Genomic DNA, 6,946 nt, shown 5'->3' on the forward strand with positions numbered 1-6,946 from the left:
CCAGGCAGAGGCCAAGCCAGCCTCACAAGAGGTCTTACCGCTTCAGTTCCACTGGCAGCTCTATTTCCCTTCGCCGCCCGCCCTTGCCGGAGCCTTGCCTTTCTCCGCACCCTCCAGCCCCTTTTCCTTTAGTGATCCCATCTCACCTCCTGGAGAGAGGGGTCATCAGCTCCTAGCTCAGCTGGGAGAAGGGACTCTTCTGGGTCCATAAGGCAACCTGGGGATCCAGAACCCAGTTCTCCTGAGATCCCACCGCACGAGAAAGGGAAGAGAGCAGCCAACATCGACCTGCTCTGGGCCAGACACCGTGCTGAGTAACGTGCGTACATCATGTCACTGAATCCTTACGACCATCCTTCGACCACAGGTTCATTAGTGTCCGACGTCACAGAAGAAGAAACTGAGGCTTGGAGAGGATCGAGAGGATTCCATTCGACTAGATCAGGGCCCCTCTCCCCATTCCCCTCTCCCCATTCCTCTCACCCCATTCCCCTCACCCCCGGCCCCTCTCCCCATTCCTCTCACCCCATTCCCCTCACCCCATCCCTCTCGCCTCCTGCCCCTCACCCCTGCCCCTGCCCCTGCCCCTGCCCCCAGCCACAGCCAAGTGGGACAAGGGGGGGTGCCATGTGCAGCTGAGCAGCAACCTTGGTTTAAATGCCTGAGATAAACACAGTCAGAGAAAGACAAATACATATGATTTCACTTACATGTGGAATCTAAAGAACAAAAAAAAAATGAACAAAATTGAAACAGACTCATAGATAAGGAGGACAGACAGGTGGTTGCCAAAGGGGAGGAGGGTTGGGGGACTGGGTGAAAGGACTGAGAGGTACAGGTCGGTGGTTACAAAACAGTCGCGGGGATGCAAAGCACAGCCTAGGCCCTAGGGCAGTGATGGCGAACCTATGACACGCGTGTCAGAGGTGACACGCGTGTCAGAGGTGACACGCGAACTCATTTTTTTGGTTGATTTTTCTTTGTTAAATGGCATTTAAATATATAAAATAAATATCAACAATATAAGTCTTTGTTTCACTATGGTTGCAAATATCAAAAAATTTCTATATGTGACACGGCACCAGAGTTAAGTTAGGGTTTTTCAAAATGCTGACACGCCGAGCTCAAAAGGTTCGCCATCACTGCCCTAGGGTATAATAATGTGGTACCTACGTATGGGGCCAGGTGGGTACTGGGAATATCGGGGATCACTTTGTAAAGCATGTGATTGTCTATCCACTATGCCGTACACCTGAAACTAATACAAAATAATACTGAACGTAAACTGTCATTGAAAAACAAGAAATTTTTAAAAGACCAAAGTTTAGCAGATATAGTTCCACCAATAATACTCATTCAGGAAAAAAAATGGTCTGACATGGAAAGGTGAGCTAGACCAACCAGACTCTTCTCTTAGGCATTTGGAACAGGGAAATGGAGAGGTGAGGCCATTCGGGGAAGTGGGAGCTATGACTCTTGAGGACAAGCTGAGGCAAGTGGCTGTGATAGGCCAGGGAAGGCAAGGTCATGAGGACGCTTGCTAATGGGGGAGGAGGAAGTGGAGGCTCCGTGCGAATGGAGATGGAGTCTGACAGAGTGGCCCTGCCGCCCTAAGAAAAAGAGAGAGAAGCCTCGTTTCCCAAAAGCTTCCCGAGTCCATCTCCCATGAGATCAACTGTCCGCTTCTTGGATTATCGACTAGGCCTTTTTGGTGGCAAATGAGAGAAAATCCAACATAAATGAACCTGAACACTAATGGATACCTATCTGTCATATGACCAAAAAGTCCAAAGCTATTTGAGGCTCAGCTTGATCCAGCAGCTCGAATGATGTCACAGGTGACCCAATTTCTTAGTCTCTCTGCCCTGCCTTTTGCAAAATGGGCTTCATCCTCAATCTCCACTCTGTGCCCTTCCCCATCGTGGGCCACTCTAGACTCTTCCCTCATGGTGTCAGGATGGCTGTGGCTACTCCGGACCTCACAGCTGCATGCCCAACTGGCTGCAAATAGAGTCCCTCCCAGCAGCCCCTTCACATTCTGGGATGCAAGCTCTCATTGCCTATCCCTGAACCAACCATTCTGTCCAGGGAGATGGGCTGCACTGATTGGATTAGACATATCAATCACCTTCAGTTTTCTGATCTATAATAACATTTGAGAGCTTGTTATGTTCCAGGCACTACATCAGCCTTTACATGCACTACCACTCTTAATGCTCACAAACAGTGTACAAGTAAGTTACTAAAATTATCTTCATTTTACCAATCCTATATAACAAAAGCGTAACATGCTAAGTGTCCCACCGACCGGTCAACCGCTCAACCAGTTGCTATGATGCACACTGACCACCAGGAGGCAGATGCTCAACACAGGAGTGGAAACCACAGGCATGGAAACATGGAACAGACTGTTGGATCTCAGAGGGAAGGGGAGAGAGGGGAGAGAGGGGAGGGTGGGAAGAGATTAACCAAAGATCTTATATGCATACTAGAGCATACTAGAGGCCCTCCGCCTGACCTGTGCCCTCTTGTAACCCAGGACCCCTCAGGGGATGTTGGAGAGCCGGTTTCAGCCCGATCCCTGCAGACCAGGCTGAGGGACCCCACCGGTGCACAAATCCATGCACCGGGCCTCTAGTGAGAAGATAAAAGCTCAGAGAGGGTAGACACCTTGCCCAGGTCGCACAGCCATCCCATGGCAGAACTGCAGAATAACTGCAGAACCAAGAGCTAAAAGGGGCCTGAGCTCTCAGCCCCTGGGCCCCCGCCTACTGGGGGAGGGTGTCACTGGACGGCCCCCAGGAAGTACTGTTATTCTACTTCCTGTTGCTATCCTGCTGACCCCAGGGCTTTGCACAGGGGAAGATATTTTGTCCACAGATTCTCAGGCTTCAGATCAAGTTTACTCAAAAGTCCTCTGGCTTCCTCTGGACTCTATTCTCCCTCCACCTGATCTGTTTCCATGGAAACTGCTGGGCTCCTGCATCCCTTTCATCCTCCTTTCTGGGAAGCCAGGCCTGCTCTCTGGCACCCGGAAGCCAGGCCTGGCCATTATAAAGACCAAAGAAATCTTCCCAGGCAGAGGGAGGAAGCGGGCTGGGCTTCTGATTTGTTCTCTGATGTGCTCTAAAAGAGCGCCAGGTGCTCTGAGGAGCTCTGCCAATTACCGCCGCCAGTGGGTGCTGGCTGGAAAGTTGTTTGTCATCTGTTCTGCATCTTGTCATCTCATAGTCCGCAGGCCTTCCCTTCCCCCCGCCACCCCCCGGGGGGAGCGGTTCTGGGGTCTGAGGCAGAAGGCAAGTTGAGCAGGTCTTCTTAGGAATGCTAGGTACTGGGTTGCAGCAGCGATTTCAACAAGTGTGCTGCACGAATTTTTAAAACATGAAATACCTGACCACTTAGTGAGAGGCACCGACTTCTCTTCTCCTAGATCCAGCATGTCAAACTCATGGCCTGCGGGCCACAGGCCTCGTTTATTTGGCCTGTCTTAGCCTTTGAGTTTGACATGCTTGCCCTAGATCAGCGGTTCTCAACCTGTGGGTTATGACCCCTTTGGCGGTCGAACGACCCTTTCACAGGGGTCACCTAAGACCATCCTGCATATCAGATATTTACATTATGATTCATAACAGTAGCAACATTACAGTTATGAAGTAGCAACGAAAATAATTTTATGGTTGGGTCACAACATGAGGAACTGTATTTAAAGGGCCAGAAGGTTGAGAACCACTGCCCTAGATTGTCAAATAAATAAAAAAATGACAGCCACACAACAATAGCCGTCCAGTGTGACTGAATCAGTTATACCTATTTTCTTAGATCGGCAAGCAATATGTTTTTTGGTGTGCCACAGAATTTTAGTAATTACTTTATGTGTGTCATGAGATGAAAAGGGTTGAAAATCTCTGGGCTACAGCATTCAGGATGCAGCTGGTGGGCTGGAGGTGCAAAAGGGAAGATGGCATCCCATCTGCCCCTTCGGGGGGAAGGGAGGACCCAGCCACCAGCTGGACTCCTGGGCAGGCTGGGAACAGTGGGCGTGGCATCACCCCTTGCCACTGACAGGCACCCCGTGGCTCTGTGGCCAGGATCTGGGAAGCACTTTGTACACATTGTCCTGGGACTTGTACCTGGTCCGCAAGGACTCCCATTCACCTGGAGCAGTGGTCGGCGAACTGCGGCTCGCGAGCCACATGTGGCTCTTTGGCCCCTTGAGCGTGGCTCTTTCACAAAATACCGACTTCTGCACATGGGCCACGAAGTTTCAATCGCACTGTACGTGCGAGCCCGCACGTGGTATTTTGTGGAAGAGCCACCCTCGAGGGGCCAAGGAGCCGCAGGTGGCTCGCGAGCCGCAGTTTGCCGACCACTGAGCTGGGGAGCGGAAACTGGAGGAGCCAGAGGGTTCTCGGCAGCCGCCTCTGCCAGGGTCCGGCTGGGTGGTAACCTCTCTGGGCTTTGGTTTTCTAATCTTTAAAATGGGCCCAGTCCTTGCCTTGCACACCTGATGGGCCAGTTGTGACCACCTCACCAAACAGGACACACGCCAAGCCTCTGTAAAGGCATCTGAGTGTATCCTTGGGGGCATGGTCATCTTCGTCACTGTCATTAAACGTGAGGGGAGATCGCTGAGGAGCTGCGAAACCTCAGGCATCTAAAAAAACGACAGGACCCTCAATTCATAGAGATAGAAACATAAAAGAGTTTCATTTCTATCACCGCTGCTTTCAAATATGTCCATGGAATCTCTTGCCCATCCCTCGGCGATTTCTTGGTCTGAGTCCATGTTTTCCTTCCCATGTTCAGGTAGTTCATCTTGATCCAGTTCAGTTTCAAAGCTCTCCTCTTCCCCATTGCAAACTGCATGAGGGCCTGGACTCCAGGGCTCCGCTGGGAAAGGAGGCTGGCCCTGGGCATTCAACTCCCTCCACCATCCTGGGTGGAGTGAGGTGGCCGGGAGAAGAGGGAGGATGCAATCTTAACTCGCTGACCACCATGGGTTGCAGGCTGTCCTCTGGGGAGCCATTTTCAGCTCCACCTGGACCGACCAGCAGGTACGTGGGTTCTGTTCCTCCTTCAAACTCCACGTGTGCCTTTCCCGGGAGCCACAAAGACCTCCAAGGGCTGCGGGTAACCAGAACAGGGTGCCATCACCCCCACCTTCCTTCTACGCATGGGACAGCCTGGCCTGGGCCTTCACACAGCACGGAGCCTGGGGCCCGGACTCCAGAATTCTGCCCTGAGAGCAGGTGTGCTTGCCCGTGTCCCCTTAGGGCAGGCATCCCGCCACCTGGAGAGGTCTTCTGGAGGCCCTGCAGCAAAGCATGGCTTCAGAGGAGACACAGAGGCCACCCTCCCCACAGGCGGAGGCCCCTCCCTCTCCCTCTCGCAGGTTCTCCTTTCCCACAGCCCGTGGCCGTGGTGGGAAGGAGAGGGCAGGCCTGGTGCGTCCAGCAGACAGGAGGTGCCTGGCCTCTGGCAAAGTACTTAGCCCTTCGGTGCTCCTATTTCAGAACAACCAGTCAATGTTCCCCACCAGCCTGCGGTAATAAAGCTACGTTTTCATGTGCCCGCTAACTCCTGGACTAGTCATTTCGGTCCTTACCCTGCTGCTGTGCGACCAGTGCTCTGATTACCTCTATTTCTACTAGGGCCCAGAGAGGGGAAATCACTTCCCCCACGCCTCACTGCCAGTCCGTCGGTTTTGCACCCTCATCTGTCTGAGCCCAGAGCGGGGCTTGTAACTCCTACATGTGACTGCTTTGCAGGCTCGGCTTGGAGACAAGAGACAAAGGGACTTGCTTGGGCTCAGGGGCCTTCCCTGGGCCTGGCTCTGGGAGAGTTGGGGATGCGCCTCCCAGAAGGAGGTTCCATGCAGGGCTGTCTCAGTGAGGGGTTTGGAGGTCACTGTGGCCTCCCTGCAGGCATACCCCCGTCAAGCCAACATCCTCCCCAGCCCAACAGCTCTGAAAATAGGAAGCGGGAGTTCCACTCTCCCTCCCTCACCAGGAAAACCAAGCAGCAGGGGGTAATAGCTTTGGTCGTTAGAGAGCCAGGATGAGCTCTCTGGCCCCACAGATCTGGGGCGGGGGTTGGGGGGGGTAGAAGGCGGGGGGCGTGGGGGGGGGGGCGCGGGGCGGACGAGGGCAAAGGAACCCAATGACAGTGTCAGAGCTGGAAGTGACTGTGCCAAACCGCTGAGTGGCTGGGCAGCGCAGGGGTTAAGAGCTTGAGGTCAGCCTTCCCTCTGGGCCTCACTCTGGGGTTAGCCCTTCCAGAAGCCTTTCACTGCCCCAGGAGAGGGATGCTGGCCAAGAGTGTCCTGCCAAGCCGCCCACCACTGATGTCTGGCTCCATAAAGGTAGGGGGATTAACTCTTCTCATCCTCGGAACAACTCTAGCAGGTAAATATGCACATTCCCATTTTGCAGAAGAGGAACGTCGAGGCACAGACAGGGAGGCTGTGTAATTTGCATAAACAGCCTGATTCTCGGGTGCCTGCTCTTAACCACGGGCCGTCCCGTCCCCCCAGAGGCAGGCAAGAGAGCCCGTGACTTTGGTGAGTCCTCAGCCCAGAGCTCTCCCCTGACAGCAGGGGGAGGAGATGAACACGGGCCGTACACGCTGGCTTTTTATGACTCCTCTCTCCTGTGTGCTCCTCTAAGTCACTCCATACACGTTTGGTCTGGGCGAAACGCGAGTGGAGTTGGGGCTCACTCTGGGCAGGTCTCTCCTCCTGAGGGACATGCTCTCCCCCCCCCCTCCCCCGTGACCTCCTTTCTGTTCTCACCTCCTTCCCTTTCCCCCTCCCTTTGGAAGGCAGCTCAGGCAACACTCATTAGCACATGCTAATAAGTATCAATTCATTTCTCACGGGGTGCACAAGGCCCCCAGGGAGAAGCGGGAGGAGCGCAGTCCCCAGCTTGGGGAGTCCTGCCTGCCTTCC

This window comes from Myotis daubentonii, chromosome 15 (assembly GCF_963259705.1).
Source record: "Myotis daubentonii chromosome 15, mMyoDau2.1, whole genome shotgun sequence".
NCBI classification, from domain to species: Eukaryota; Metazoa; Chordata; class Mammalia; order Chiroptera; family Vespertilionidae; genus Myotis; species Myotis daubentonii.